Here is a 16,140-nt window from a genome sequence, read left to right as displayed (position 1 = left end):
CTTCGGATGCAAAAGGTTGCTCAGTGGACTGGAATTTAAATTTCCTTCCCTGCTTGGGTCCTCTTCGATGGGCCTTCACTTTAGAAAATCCTGCTTTCTGTGCTGAAGTGTTTAAAGAGCAGTCTCTGCAGCAAACTGACCTCGGAGGTCTGGAGCTGATAAGGACCGGAGATGAAATGTTTAGATAACATCACAGCCATTCACCCTGGCTGTCTTCTTTTCTCTTCCCTCCTAAAACTAAGCGCTGGGGTCTCAGTACGGTTGTGTTCAGGGCTTTTCGGTAAAGAACAGTCTGGACAAACTAAAGTAAGTCACACTGTCAGCTTCTGCCTATTAAGGGGGGCCCATATCCCCTTATTCCTTGCGGGCAAGAAATTTGAGATGAAACTGGTCTTAACAGAAATCTCGGCTGGCTCCCTTTTCAGGCATTGTTTTCAACGTAAGATGGCAACGGAAAACCCAAGAAAAGGCTTCGGATAATAGAGGACATTTATGGCTCAGAGAACACTGAAATGCAGGAAGGAGGTAGGGGGATGTACTCGAAGAAAGAGTTAATAAAAAGTTGAAGTGTCGACTTAAACGTGGTGCAAAGGAGAATGCCCAAAAGGGATTTTATTTTTAAAAAGTTACAGGTCCATTCCTTCGCCCATCCCCTTCCTCCACCTGTGCGTCAGGCAGGAGTGCTGGCCTCCACATCATTCTTCTCTCCTGTGTTCGTCTGCCATTTCTCTTTACTGCACAAACACGCTTTATTTATAACATACTGCACTGATACGCTCCTTTGTTCATTCGAACCTGCTGGGCAGCATCACCCTGTTCACCCCGACTCCATTCGAGGCTGCCTGGGGAGAAACTGGTGGGAAAATTCTCTGGAACAAAAGCTAACAGGTGACTCGCCTCTCCGAAAGGGCTGGAGGCAGGAGCCACGTTTGCCCACCACTGTGCTCTGGGCGGCCACGTGACTGGTGGACGTGCAGCCATGTGACTGACCGACGCTGCCAAGTGACTGGTTGGCATTGATCACGTGAGAGTTCATGTCCTCCAATCAGAGAGCTGCATGGGGAGGGCCCGGAAGAGGCGCGAGGCCGGCTAGCCTGAGGTACCCGGGGCTCCTTCGCTGACGAGCTCGGGAAGCCGTGCGGGGACCAGCCCGCCTGGCCCGACCGGCACGAGTGGTTGTGGCGTATGCAGACCCGGCCCGGTGTGGGGGGACTCGCGAGCCGGCAGAGAAACTGTGTCTTCCCCACTCGCCGCCGACGTGTAGGGAGCACCGGGGCGGGGAAGTAAGTAACAGGGCTATTTCGTAGGATCAGCCCAGGGTGGACAGAGGTGCCGAGTGGGACAGGAGCTGGTGGATGGAGCCTTCTGCTAGAATTTGTGTATGCGACGAGCTCCAGGAAAATTAGTGTCTCTAGGGCTAATAGTAATACTAACACTTCGTTCAGATAACATGAGCTTTTCCCTCCGACTTGGGCCTTTCTTGGGTCCGAAACCCGCGGTCACCGGGCGTCCGCTGACCATCCTGTTACTGAACAGAAAGGGCGGGCGGGAGACCCGGTCCCACGGGCAGAGGGAAGAGCAAGTCGGCAGTTTCGGGATGCACCACACGTGTAGCGATCCGATCCGGGTGAGAACTCGGTGTTCGGGCCGGAGTCGTGCGCGGAGGGGACGGGCTGGACCTCGGTAGCCCGAGCCTCCGCGGCGACGGGCCGGGTCTGCATCCCGATCCACGTGGCTCTGAACACATGGCTTACAGTCCGGAGTCTCAGCTCCCTCATAAAGGCATTGTGACATCTGTACCACGATGCGTAAACTCCGGGTGGGGGGGGGGGGGCCTGCCCACCGTCGGCTTTAGCCAAGGAGCCAGGAGCCTGTGAATTAGGCACCACTGCCACCTGGTGGAGACACGCCCGCGTTCTAACTCCAGGGTTTCTTCTTCTGGTTCTGTTTTTTTGGAAGGATGGAGGAAATCTCCGCTGAAGTTGAAGATGGGGACCTTCAGTTCTGAAGCATCAGGACCCATGGGCGGAGAGACGAAGCCGTGAGTGGTGAGTGTCGGGTCACGATGGGGAAGTTGGACCGTGTCCAAGGCTTCCTGACTGGGGGCTTCAGAGGAGTGGCAGTCACTTCTTTGAAATGTTTGGAATTCCCACAGTACCAGGTGCACTCAAAATGAAAGCACCACAAGGTACACCAAAGTCAAGATTTCGATTTGTATTATATACATTTGGAGTTGTCTGTTTTACTCGTTCTGTCCATTCAGATGTCAGGTTGCTTTCAATGAGCCCGTTTATTCGGTCGAAAGTGCAGATGAGGGACTTGCCTGGCGGTCCAGTGGTTAAGACTCGGAGCTTCCACTGCAGGGGGCACGGGTTCCATCCCTGGTCAGGGAACTAAGATCCTGCATGGCGCGGCCAAAAATAATAAGTAGATAAAGTGCAGATGACGATGACCTGATTCCACACGTCCACCCTTGAACTCAGAAAAAATCTGGAGGGAGCCCAGCTCAGCAGAAATAACCCAGCAAAGAACGTAATATTTCCTCTGACTCTGGAAAATAACAGTCCTCCAGACCAGTGTCATCTGTGCTTCAGAAAACCAGGTTAGACAATGATTAATGAAGCTGTAGAGCCAGTGATGTCTCTGAATAAATGTCCTTTTGCTCTTCAGAGTTTTGCACTCCCCCGTTTATACTTTATTACCTCAGACTTCTCAAGGCCTTTGGCCTTACCCTTTGCTAAGCCAGTTTAAGGGAAGAGAAGGACAAAGGTGAAGAAAGAAAAGGAACTGTGTCTGTTGCAGGTTTGGCCTAATGCTCTTTGATTTATAAAAGTTCCTCCATTGAATTCTCTGAAGTGAAAAACCAAGATGGAGAGAATGTATATGTGGCCCAAGTTAACAGCAAGTACATGGCCAGGACAAAATGTGACCTTAGCTCTCTCTGAATGTAGAGAACAGGCTCTTACAAAGCATGGCCCCAGCCTGTTGAGATGCTGGGCTGCTGTCCAGACGTCTTCCCTGCAAGCCTCCTCCCTCTCAAATGGGTTCTTGATAAACTTCCTGGGAAACTGGAATAGTCTACTTCATCTCAGGAGCTAAGAGTGAGGAACGTTGTCAGACAAGATCGCGCTAAACTCATTCTGTTCTTTTTCCCTGTATTATGCGTGACTAAGCTTGGTTCAGGAGGAGGAAAGCTAAGCCAGGCGGTAGGACTTAAGGATTCTCAGCCTGTGGATTTTAGAGCTGCCCTGCCGGGCACTTTACAGCTTCCTCTTCTAACTACTGAGTGCCGTAGATCTCCAGACTCACACAGAAACGGTCCTGCCCGCAGCGGCGGGCTGGCTGCCGGGACAGAGCCAGGGAGCGGTGACCCTTCAATAAGGCACACGTTTCGGCCTCAGTTGTTCCAGTCCACTGTCCACCCAGATGCAGCAGTGGCCCTGGGCATCGAGGCAGAGGGCCACACTTGCTGGTCATGGAGACCTTGGTGAAAAGGGAGGTCTGATGGGACAGAACTGCCTAGTGCTGTGGCCTGCCCTTGGTCTGGATGCTTCCACAGTGCAGGCGTCCCTGACAACAGGTCCTCGGAGGGTGGCTGTGATGAGGTTGCAGTCGCTGGGCAGCGCCCTGGGGAACTGGTTGTGTGCAAAGCAGAAACAGAGCCTGTTTCTGTCGGCCCTGGGGCTGGGAGAGCCTCTATCTTAGCACAGGTGGCAGACGTTTCTAGGCTTCCTATTGGATGGGGGTGAGGTAAACAGAGGAGACCCTCAGAAGTAAGAGTAGGTTTCACTGTGCAGGGCAGGGCCTGCATTTTCCTTTTTTTTTTTTTCTTTAAAGGGCCAGGTAGTAAACAGTTTAGACTTTGTGGACTTAGCTTGTTTCAACGACTCAGCTTCCCCATGGCATAGAAGTCTCACACACCATGACTGAATGAGTAGGCCTGGCTGTGTTCCAGTAAATTCTAATGGCAGAAAGCGATGGTGGGCCAGGTTTGGCCTTCAGGCCTTGTTTGCTGACCCCTGGGGTAGGGGAAGGAGGAGAAATGTCGCCATAAGACACCAGACCTACTCCCTGTTCTGCCACACGCAGATCCATGACCTCACACAAATCATATCTTGAGCCCGTTTCCTCATTAGTAAAAAGGGGTTAACAGTATCCACCTCTCAGAGTTGTGATAATGTATGCAAAGCTCCTAGCACACCACATGGCGCAGAGTGGGTGTGCAGTAAACATAAGGCTTCCCATTGTAATACCGACAGTTCTTGGGGTAGATTCGCTCTAAACGCTCTAAGGCTGTGTTGCCCTCACAGTCTTTGGTGGTTATCTTTTGCCTCATTTGTTGGACCTGACTCAGTGAATGAAGTGTCTTTCACTCCGTTTGTATTCTAAAAGTAGGTCTTTCCAAACTCACTGATGTTATTTCAAACTGGCTAGCAGTATTCAGGGCTGTGTGGAGTCCCCTGGCAATTTCACTGCACCAGAATCTTGCCTACCCTAACATTTAAAAATTATAATGGAATCCAAAACAGATGTACCAAATCTGGGGAGGGCTAGAGTAACATTAACTTGTTGCTTGGGAATGCCCTTCATATGCACGTTTTGGGGCAGACATTTGTGATAAGAGCCAGGCAGTAAAAGATCCCGGCGTGTTCTAAACACTGCAATTTCAGCAATTTGTGTCAAAGAAAATTTGGAAGGCATGGCTAACTGAAACAACTGACTAAATTTATGGCTCAACTTTTCACTGAAATGTCTGTGTTTGGAAGATGTCATGGATCTGAGAAATGAGAATTTGGGTGGAAAATAATTAGATAGTATTCACATGGGTAGAACTCTTAACTGTGACACTGATCAGTACTTAGTTATTTACAATATGAACTGGGGCCAACTTGCTGCTTTGGTCTCTGTCAGGGCAAGTTCATAACATGCGACGAGCAGGAGCTGTGTGAGGCATGCCATGTTATGTACTGCAAGGCTCAGGAAATAGAGATGGGACCATTATGAACATTGTTGATAAATACTTATAAACCACAATAAGAGGAAGACAAGGCTATTTTAAAATCAAAACCTTTGTCCTTGATAAGTAAAAAGCTAGTACAGGGATGATTAAAGCTGTGTGGAACTGGTTTCAAAGCTCACATGAATCTTGTATGTAATTAGAAAAGGAAGAATAAAGTTTTTTTTTAAAAATAGCTAAAAAGATTGAAAGCTTTGCCCCTAAGATAAGGAACAAGTCAAGGATGCCTGCTTTCACCTCTGCTATTCAACATAGTATTAGAAGTTCTAGCCAGAGCAATTAGACAAGAAAAAACGAAATAAAAGACATCCAAATTGGAAAGGAAGAAGTAAAACTATTTCTACTGAAGATTACATGATCCTATACATAAAATCCTAAAGAATACACACACACACATGCACACACACACACACACACACACACAAATCCTACTACAGATAATAAACAAATTCAACAAAGTTGCAGGGTACAAGACAACACACAGAAACCAGTTGTATTTCTGTACACCACCAATGAGCAATTCAAAAAGGAATTTGAGAAAAAATTCCATTTACAATAGCATCAAAAAGAATACAAAACTTAGGAATAAATTTAATCAAGGAGGGGACAGACTTGTACACTGAAAACTACAAAACATTGCTGAAAGAAATTTAGGAAGACCTAAATAAGTTGAAATAGATTGCATATCATGGATTGAAAGGCTCAATATTGTTAAGATGAGAAAGCTATCTACAAATTCAAAAGAAGAACAGAGTTGGAGGACTCACATTTTATGATTTCAAAACCTACTACAAAGCTACCGTAATCAAAACCAGTGTGGTATTGGCATAAGGTTAGACGTATGGGTCAACAGAATGGGCTTAAGAATCCAGAAATGACCAAGTGATTTTCAACAAGGGCACCAAGATCATTCAGTGGAGAAAAAATGGTCTCTTCAACAAATGGTGCTGGGACAACTGGACATCCACATGCAAAATAGTGAATTTGGACCCCTACCTCCCACTATATACAAGAATTTACCCAAAGTGAATCAGTGATCTAAATATAAGGGCTAAACCATAAAACTCTTAGAAGAAAATGCAGGGATTAATATTCATAACCTTGGACTTCTATGGTGGCCCAGTGGTTAAGAATCCACCTGCCTATGCAGGGGACACAAGTTCGATCCCTGGCCCCGGAAGATCCCACATGTCACGGAGCAGCTAAGCCTGTGTGCCACAACTATTGAGCCTGTACTCTAGAGCCCGTGAGCCACAACTACTGAAGCCCGCATGCCCTAGAGCCCATGTGCTGCAACTACTGAGCTCGTGTGCTGCAACTACTGAAGCCCACATGCCTAGAGCTCGTGCTTCGCAACAAGAGAAGCCACCTCAATGAGAAGCCCACGCACAGCAATGAAGAGTGGCCCCCACTCGCCGCAACTAGAGAAAGCCTGTGCGCAGCAACGAAGACCCAACACAGCCAAAAAATTTAAAAAAAAAATTCATTACCTTGGATTTGGCAATTGATTCTTAGATGTGACACAAAAGCATGAGCAATAAAAGAAAACAGATAAATTAGGCTTGATCAAAATTAAAAATTTGTACAACAAAGGCCATTACTATGAAAGTGAAAAGAAAACCTACAGAATGGGAGAAAATATTTGAAAATCATATACCTGATAAAGGATTAACATCCAGAATAAATTTTTAAAAAAGCTCCTTCAACCCAACAGCAAGTCAAACAACCTGGTTTTAAAAATGGGCAAAGGACTTGAATAGACATTTTTCCAAAGAAAATATACAAATGGCCAACAAGCACATGAAAAGCTCAAAATCATTAATCATCCAGGAAATGAAACTCAAAAGCACAAAGAGATACCACTTCATGCCCATTAGGATGACCCTAATAATAATAAAAATAACAAGTGTTGGTGAGGATGTAGGTTGGAATCCACATATATTGCTGGTTGGAATGTAAATTAGTACAGCCACTGTGGGAGAAACAGTATAGAAGATCCTCAAAAAGTTAACAATAGAATTACCGTATGATCCAGCAATTCCACTTCTCAGTATATGTGCAAAGTGATTGAAAGCAGGGGCTCACACAGGTCTTTGTACACCCATGTTCATAACAGTAGTATTCACAATAGCTACAAGGTGGAAACAACCCAAATGTTCATCAGTTGATGAATGGATATACAAAATATGGTCCATCCGTACGATGGAATATTCAGCCTTAAAAAGGAATGAAATTCTGACACTTGCTACAACACGGGTGAACCTTGAGGACATGCTGCGTGAGATAAGCCAGTCACCGAAGGACAGACCTTTTATGCTCCCAGTTGTATGAGGCACCTACAGCAGTCAGGATTCACAGAGACAGGGAATAGCAAGGCGACTACCAAGGCTGTGGCCGGGGGAGTCGTTGTTTGATAGGCACACAGCTTCAGTTGGGAAGATGAATGGCTTCTAGAGAGGGACGGTGGTGATGGTTACCCAGCAGTGTGAATGTACTAAATGCCACTGAGCTGCGGCCTGAAGCATGGCTAACGTGGTGCGTTTTATTTATGTATATTTTACCTCGGAAAAAAAATACGCACACAGAAGTTAAACATAGAATTACCATATGAACAGCAATTACTCTCCTGGGTATATAACCAAAGGAGTTGAAAACGGGAACTCAAACAAATATATGTACGTGCACGCTCGTAGCAACACTGGCCGCAAGAGTCAGGAAGGCGGGAACGGCCCAGTTATCCATCGGCTGAGAATTATGGGTAAAGAAGTCGGATTGCATACATACTATAGAATAGCATTCAGCCAAAACAGAAATAAGTATGGATTCATTCTACAATGCAGATCAACCTCAAAAACGTTGTGGTAAGTGAAAAGAGCCGCTCACAGAAGGCTGCATATTGTATTGATATGATTCCATGTATGTGAAATATCTAGAATAGGTAAATCCCTAGAGACAGATGGCAGACTGTTGGTTGCCAGGGGCTGGGGGGGGAAGGGGGATTGACTGCATAGTGGGCATGGGCTTTATATTGAAGTGATGGGCATGTTGTGGCACTAGATAGAGCTGGGGGTCGCACAACAGTGCGAATGTCCTAAATGCCCCTGAATTGTTTACTTTAAAATGGGTGATTTTATGTTGTTGCGAATTTTGCTTCAAACAGTTTTTCAAACTATTGGCTGATAGCAATAAGTACTTTTTAAAACAATCCGCAATAGGAGCTGCATAATGTGATTTACATATATTACCTGTGTAGTTATTGCAGTAATTCTATGAGGTCATAGAATTATAATCTCAATTTTACACCTAAGGAAACCGGTGAAGAATGTCGGCAGTCCAGACGGGCAGTAGTTAAATGGTGACTCTGCACGAGAAGGTGGCGGGCAGAGTTTCACTGGGGAGGGTGGTGGTAACTCTTCACTTGCTGAGCAGGTACCATGTGCCAGTGGTTTCTTCGCAGAAACCAGAGAACGGAGTTCACCTACTTCCCTCCTCACAAACAGTAACCGGGCCCAAGGTCTTGGCCAAGAATTAACTGAGTCCTTCCGAGCACTTACTTCGGAGCACTGGAGAGCCAAAGGAAGAAGCCATTGAGAGGAAGTGGCTGAGATTGCCTTCTTGTCCTTGATGGGCTAAAAGGCACAGTTGTGAAGCTGGAGTTGGAGGAGAGGGTCGGGAGGGGGTTGCTGTAAGAAGAGGAGCCCTCAGAACTCCGAAACAATTGTCAGTAGTATTTCCATGCCTTCTAAACCTTGCTGTGCTGGTTTTAGAGCTTCAGGAGGAGATGGGTGCCCACAGAACCCCGTCACTGCTCACTTTTCATGTTAATTTAGACTGATTCTGTGCGGCATGATGAGTTAGAAAGCCAGGCCTTAAGACAGAGAGAAGGCGGGGATGACAGGGCACGGAAAAGACCAGGTGATGATGGTGGTGCTTGAGGACCACTTCTGCAGCCTCTGTCCTGATGCCTGAAGAGAGAGGGCCACAGCCTGACAAGGGTCCAGGGCTCCCAGGCCAGAAGCCACTGCAAAGTGAGTGGGGTCCAGCTAGCTGGGGCGTGGGCGCAGGAGACCCCTCCCGGGGAAGCAGGCTCCAAGGCACCGCTCAGAGGGGTTTGAGAGAAAGTTCCTTAACACAGTCCAGAGAGAGGAGACCGGCAGGGGCAGGGGGCAGTGGTTGACACCTGGTTTGCCAAAATAACAGCACTGTGGGGCAGTTGTCATTATCCCATTTTATGAACAAAGAAAAAAAAAAAACCCAAGCCTCCGCAAAGAGAAGTGAGGGCACATGGTGACGCCAGACCCGTCTGTCTCCCGAGCCGGTGCCTTTCGTGCAGCTCTCCTGCCTCTTTACTTCTGTGAGGGGCAAAGACAAAGACCAGGCTTGAGGGAGGGGAGTCTTCAGGCTGTTTACGGGGAAGACTGACGTGGGGAGAGCTGGCGAGGCAGCTGTAAAAATAGCTCTCGGTCTTCGCCACCAGTGCAACATGGCACGCGAAGAACTGAGCCCTTGGCTGTAGAGTCAAGGACAATGAAAGCAGTACCTGGGTCCTGTTCTTCTGTTTCCTGTGTGTTTCTGAAAGCCCTTCCATTTCTATGGAGTGAAGACCTGTGACATTTAATCCCACCGGTGGGGAGTTGGGAGGGGGAGGGGAGGGGGGATGGAAGGAAAGGGCTAGCTCAGCACCACTGGGGCCTTCAGAAGGGGCTAATTGGCCGAAACTGGCCGTTAATCACCGAGATGCCCAACAGGATTTAAATCTGATCTCCTGAGATTTGAATCCACTTAATAGCTGTATGCTTCTGAGAAAATTATTGAACCCTTCTAAACCTCGCTTTCTTCATGAAAGGGTCGGGGGTCAGAGGTAAAAACAGCGCTAACCCCATTGAGACTTAGCGAGCCTTAAATGAGGTGCTGTGCTGAGGGCAGTGCCTGCAGCCGGAAGGCGGTGTTCTTTGTTGTGACAGGAGCTAAAAGAGCACAAGGGGGAGGAAGCCTTCAGGCACCACAAGAGACAGGACAAGGCCGAACCAGCCTCCTGTTTCCTGGATCCAGGGATCCAAGGAGGAAAACCATCAGTCGAGAGTATTTTATTTAAATGGAAAAAAGCTCTTTAAAGTAAATGGCTGGAGCCTTCCAGAAGGTGACCCAACAAAGAAGTGTTTGCATTATTGTGAGGTTTTATAACATTCAAAATGGAGCATTTCAAAGGGTTTATTTGCAGGGCAGGATTGGGTCTAGCCTTGAGCCCTGCTGCAGTTGAGATACCTGTGGACCAAGCATTAGATGCACTGGACACGTTTTGCTAGAAGAACAGCTGCTGACCAAGGATTAGATGCTCAGTGCATTGGGAGTTTATTTGTAAATAAAATAATGAGGTTGTTTGCTCATGCTGCTGAAAATACGTAACAGCTGTAGTCAGACCTCCATGCAGAGCTGTAATTAAAACTTGCAAGTAAAAACCAGTAACGATAATATTTTATATGTTATATAATTATATTTAATATAATATATATAATTATATAAATAATACAAATATATTCATAATATAAATAATATATAATTATATTTTATATAATTATCTTAATAATAATATTATTAAGAAACAAACAAAAACCCTCGCAAGCATCTTTGCTGGCATGGGAGGAGTTGTCGTGCCGGTTTTGGATCACAGACCCCTTAGGTTAGTTCCCTTGTCGGGGTCCTAATTACTCTCTTCTGAGGTAGAGGGAGGTGGTAATAAAATAATGTATCAGTTTTGTGTGGCTGGAGAATGTAGTCTCACTGCTGTTTAGCATTGTACAGATAATATGTTTAGAGAGAATTGTATTATTTTACTTACCTTGGGTTTCCATAAAACTATTTAAAGGAATGGACAAGGGCCATGTTTGACCCAGCAGGTAAATCTGTAAGACTGTGCAGCATACATGTGTGTGTGACTGTGCATGTGTGTTAGAGAAGTAGAGTGAATAGGACAAAAGAAGCAGATCACTGGTTTAATAAGTCATATTTGAAAAGAGAATTCTAGGTGCTCAAGCCCAGTATCTCCTTATGACCACTGGCCATTGCCTGGACCTTCCTTGCACACCTCAGCTCTGATGACTGAGATGTCTGATGACTTGTTTGCTGCTGCCTGACCCTTTCGCTCAGCACTCACCGGCCTCTCTGGGTTCTCACCTCTCCGTGTCAGTTCTCACTCTCACCTGCTTCCCCATCACACCAAGCCTCCAGTGGTTTCCTGAGAGAGGCACAGCCCTCACACCTCCACTTCTTTCCTGTGCTTTCCTCTCTGCCTGCAAAGTCCTTCCCCGTTTCTCTGTCTCTGTAGCACTTGCACCTGGTACCTATTTCCTCTTGACCCTGAACTAAACCGGGATACCATTGAGGGCCCGAACAGTGTCGTAGTTATCCTTGGATACTTGGTACCTAGAGAATTAATACCCAAGGAGTGCTGGGAACAGGTGGGCTAGCAAGACTGCAGTGGCTTTCTCCTAGGTCCTCACGTCCCTCGCACTCAGCTCATGGAAGCACAGGATCCTATCTAGTTCACCTGTATAAATTTCTCACTGTAGACAGTAAGTTCTCAACTAATATTTATCATTGGAAAAAAAAACCTTGAGGCACCTGGGCTAGTGCCCGGAGTAAGGTGAAGACCTGATAAACATTGAACAATGGATGAAGAAGAACCAGCCAATGAAGATCACCAAATGGAATGTTCTTTTTGTGTTAAATCACCTCCTGGGAGCAGCAAGCAGGGCCTCTGCAAGGTGGCTGACTTCATGATGTGTCGAAAATCCCAGCCTTCAAAACAAAGTGCTAAAACTTCAAGGTAATATTTTCAGAAAAGATGACTTTTACACGGGTTGTGTGTTTAAATACATTGAGTTTCCAATTAGAAAAAAGAACTCAATCTGGATAAACCAACAGTGCATTAGAGCAATGCTTTGAGACACTGGCCTGAGAATTAGGCTGAATCCGCATTGTCAGCTATAACACATTTCATCCTTATTGATCATATGATCCAGAAAAGAACTGTTTGTGGTGCAAGGAAAAAAAAGTACTTCTCTTGGAAAACCTGAAATTTCATAATCCCCCAAGACATACTTGTAATACTTTTCCCTGTAAGAAACAAACCTGACTGGAGTCTTTCTTGACCCTGTGGAGTTGTGACCTCATGGGTGACGCCGACCTACTCTGTATCTGACTGCAACACCGCTTCTTCAGAACATGATCTGCACCAGACACGACGCATGTTTCTGTACTAGTCCAGTGGTGATTCCAGGACGTGCTTTAAAATAAGGATGAGTGCTCGGTTTATGAAGAGGAAGACAAAAGCAGTTCACCAAAACAGAGCATGAACATCTTCTGTAACTTCACTACTTACTGATCACTCACATTTTCTCGCCAGGTTATTATCTTATGAACCAGAGAAGGAAACAGGTTCCATTTATTCTGAATAGTGATGCCTGTGAAAGTCGTAATACTCTGATGTTCATGCCTCAACGGAAAGCTATGTCATTAACGTTTTTTGTAAAAAAATTTTTAAATATGCATTTACTTCTTATATCTCATTCTGTCCAAATACAGTTGTTTGTGTGATGGAACTCATACCATATATAAAATCCTGTAGTGTTTTTAAGATTGTTATTTTGAAATAATGGGAGACTCACGGGAAGTTGTAAACATAGTACAGAGAGCTGTACTCAGCACTCAGTTCCCCCAGTGCTTACATCATACCTAACTATGGTACAGTGTCAAGGCCAGGAAAGTAACACTTGTACAACATGTGTGTAGTTCTAACCCACCTTCTCACATGTGTGTTTTCATGTCACCACCTGCACAGTCAACACGCAGAGCTGGTCCATTGCAGAGCCCCTCTGGCTGTTGCTATAGAGTCCCACCTGCGAGCCTGCTCCCACCATTCCCAGCCCCTGGCAGACAGTAATCTGTTCTCCATTGCTGAGCTGTTGTTACTTCAAGAGTGTTATGTAAACGGGATCCTATTATTTGAATTTTTGACATCGTTTTTTAATCAGCATAACGCCCTTTGCGTATGGTTGGGTCACATTTATTGAATCCACTCTCTTGGTCTTGCCTTTTAACTGGTATATTTGGACCATTTATGTTTGATGTAAGCTCATCCAGTGGAGCCTAAAAAGGACTCAGAGTCAGTGTGTGTTCTCCCAGAATGCTCCTGAACTGACATATTTGCAGCCCTGGGTGCCTGGCCTCACTTGGGACGGATAGTGCCACCCGGGACTTTAATATTTTTTAATTTACTGAGTCCAGTTACCCTGCAGCAGTTGAGAAGATCTGATAAAGTTTACTTCCTCCCTCCCTCTCCAACCCTCAGGGGAAAAAAAATACAGAAATCCTACCAATCTTTTAAAAGGAAGCAAACAACCTTTTTGGATGTCCTTTGAACTCCTGCTGAAGTAGTGCCCTGTTGGCCTGTTTTTTTGCCCGTCCGTCCACCCATGAGCGAGAAGCTGTGTGGCCGCCGCTTGTGGCTGAGGTGCCCCCTGCTGCCAGGCCCGCAGAGGCTCCCAGGGCTGCAGTGGGCCAGCCCCACAATCAAGTCCATGCTCCACAGGCCTCCTACAAAGACCCCGTGGCCTGGAGGCCTCCGAAACAAAGGTTGCAATGTAGATTCATTCCCTATGGCTGCTGCAGCAGGTGACACAAACTTGTTGGTATAAAAGAGCAGAAGCTTATTCTCTCCCGGTTCTGGTGGCCAGAGCTCCAAAACAAGGCACCAGCGGGGCCACGCTCCCCCCAGAGGCTCTCGGGGAGGATCCATCCCGGCGTCTTGCAGCCTCTGGTGGTTGCTGGCCGTCCGCGGTGTCCCTCGTCTCGTGGCTGCATCACTGTGGTCTCTGCCGCCTCCTTCCCCGTGAAGTCTGTGGCTTCCTGTGGACCTCTCCTGTGTGGCTGTGTCTTCTTGTGGCCTCCTTGTCTCTGCGTCTGTGTCCAAACCTCCCTCTTCTCGTGAGGACACCAGGCTTTGGATTAGGGCTCATCCTGATCCAGTGGGACCTGGTCGTCACTGGATTGTATCTTTAGAGACCCTGTTTCCAAATAAGGTCACGTCCTGAGGTTCTGGGTGTTGTGCATTTGGAGCACACACGGCTCCCGGGCAGAGGGGGGACGGCGGTGGCAGACTCTGCCCCTCCAGCTGGAGGGCGCCCCGTGCCGCAAGTGCAGTGGTGGGAAGGACTTGCCTTCCTGTCCTTGGTTGAGGCGCGGAACAATTTCTGGTGCTAACGTTGTACAGAATCATCCTGTAAACCTCTATCAAAAGCTTCCTGTGTGCCTGACATTTTGCTTGGCAAAGTGCGGCGGGTACAGCAGCGCATGAAATACAGCCCTTGGCCTCAGTGGGTTTTCAGCATTTCCCCTAATGAACTGCATTCAATAGTAATAGGAAAACCAGTGATGAGAGGTGTTCTTTGGCAGACCTCCCAGTTACTGACATTTGTGGTTTGGTCGCCCGTGGCCACACACACACATACAAATGCCCTAAAATAATAATTTTTTTAAAGTATCAATTCATACATTTGAGGATACAAAATATATTTCTTTGGAAATACTGGGCCCATTGAAATAGCAGCTGTGAGAATGAAAGGCTGAAGTAGAGTGAATTTCTAATTGGTTCTTTTGTCTCAAACATTTGGAGTGAGGTGATGTGGGAGCCATGTTTCTAAATACACTGCAGTATTTTGAGATATCGTGCCCTTTGTTTTCAGTCAAATAAAAAAGAAAGATATGGTTACAAACCTGAAGTTATATTAGGAAAAAATAGTCTCTGAAAATAGCAATAAAAATCCTAGGGTGATGGCCTGTTGTTTGGGTAACAACCCAGATTCTTGGGGAGGCAGAAAGGAAATTCACGTCAATGGGAACTCTTCCAGTTGCTAAGCTTCTTAGCTCCTTATTAGATTGGATACCAGAAGGCAGGTTAGTGCCAGTTGTATCTTTTGATCAGACCTGAAGCCCTCTCCACTGTCCACAGGCCTTGGCCACTCAGAATCATATTCATTTAAGTGAATCAAATTCATATAAATTATATTCATATAAATTGCTCTCTCCAGCTCTCTTTTCTTTCTCCCTTTCCACAGCCCTTCCTTCCTTCCATTCTTCCTTCCTTCTCTCTCCATTTTCTCTCAGTTCTATTCTTCTTCAATTTGCCTTTCTTTCCAGAGTTACACTTAGGCCTTCCCGCAGTGGTGCAGTCATTGACATGTCTTAGTCCCACTGGCAACTCAAGGGTAGGGAGAGTCACCCAGCCCAGCCCTTCTCAGACGTCCATGTGCCCCCAGAATGACCCGTGCATCTGGCCAAAATGCAGATCTTGTCTCAAGAGGTCTGGGGTGGGCCTGAGAGTCTGCATTCTTGACACCATTGAGGGCAAAGACAGAGATACCCAGCACCCCTGTGATGTTCAGGTACTTCTCATTTCCCTTCAGTGTGGAGATGGCAGCAAGGAGGTGCCTGGGGGAGGGCAGGGGCGACGTCCCAGAAGTAGGGGTCTGTGTGGGCCATGGAGGGTGTGACAGCATGGCCTGGACCTAGTCGGGGAGGAGCATCAAGGCCGGGTTTGCTTCTCTCTGGCTTGAGACTCCAGCAGGTGACCGTCGAGGGCACGAGATGGACCCTCAGAGACCCTTAGACGGGGAACCCAGAGCGCACTGCTGGGCTCCACAGGCACCCTCCGCTCGCTGCCTCTCAGCTGTTCCCTGGTCCCTTCCGGGCTGTGGATCCGGGACCAACAAACACCCAGATTAACTGCCTGCCAGGCATTTTAAAGGGTCTTCTGAGAAGTTAAAGAGAAGTTGTGTTCGTTTGGGTCAAGAGCTTTCTATTTGAATGCAGACTGTCCACCACGATTCACGCTAAGGTCACTTAGGAAAAAAGAAGTAAGACGGAAACAGCCACTTCACTGTTGCCGATGACGCAGTGCAAGGAGCTGCACAGAAGGACTCGCCACTGACTCACCACCTGCGTCTCCTTCCTGCTGCTTAAAGTCTGTCCTCAAAGGCGTTCTCCTCAGAGCCATCGGATCCACGCTGCTGGCAGCACTCACCACCCGTGACATTTCAAGTGGAAGTGACAGGGCAGTACTTAAA

At 46.9% G+C, this 16,140-nt stretch overlaps 1 protein-coding gene across 3 annotated transcripts in view; it reads left to right on the top strand.

The window, feature by feature from the left end:
* The first annotated feature begins 1,066 nt into the window (after positions 1 to 1,066).
* ZNF236 (zinc finger protein 236) overlaps positions 1,067 to 16,140 on the top strand; it is a 161,165-nt gene continuing 146,091 nt past the window's right edge. For all 3 annotated transcript variants that reach the window (XM_079942240.1, XM_079942239.1, XM_079942238.1), the window contains exons 1-2: positions 1,067 to 1,283; positions 1,960 to 2,048. The gene's annotated coding sequence lies outside the window, so the exon portion shown is untranslated. The remainder of the gene's footprint in view (positions 1,284 to 1,959; positions 2,049 to 16,140) is intronic.

Source organism: Stenella coeruleoalba (assembly GCF_951394435.1).
Source record: "Stenella coeruleoalba genome assembly, chromosome: 14".
Classification (NCBI taxonomy): Eukaryota; Metazoa; Chordata; class Mammalia; order Artiodactyla; family Delphinidae; genus Stenella; species Stenella coeruleoalba.
This window is presented reverse-complemented; position numbering and strand designations above follow the sequence as displayed.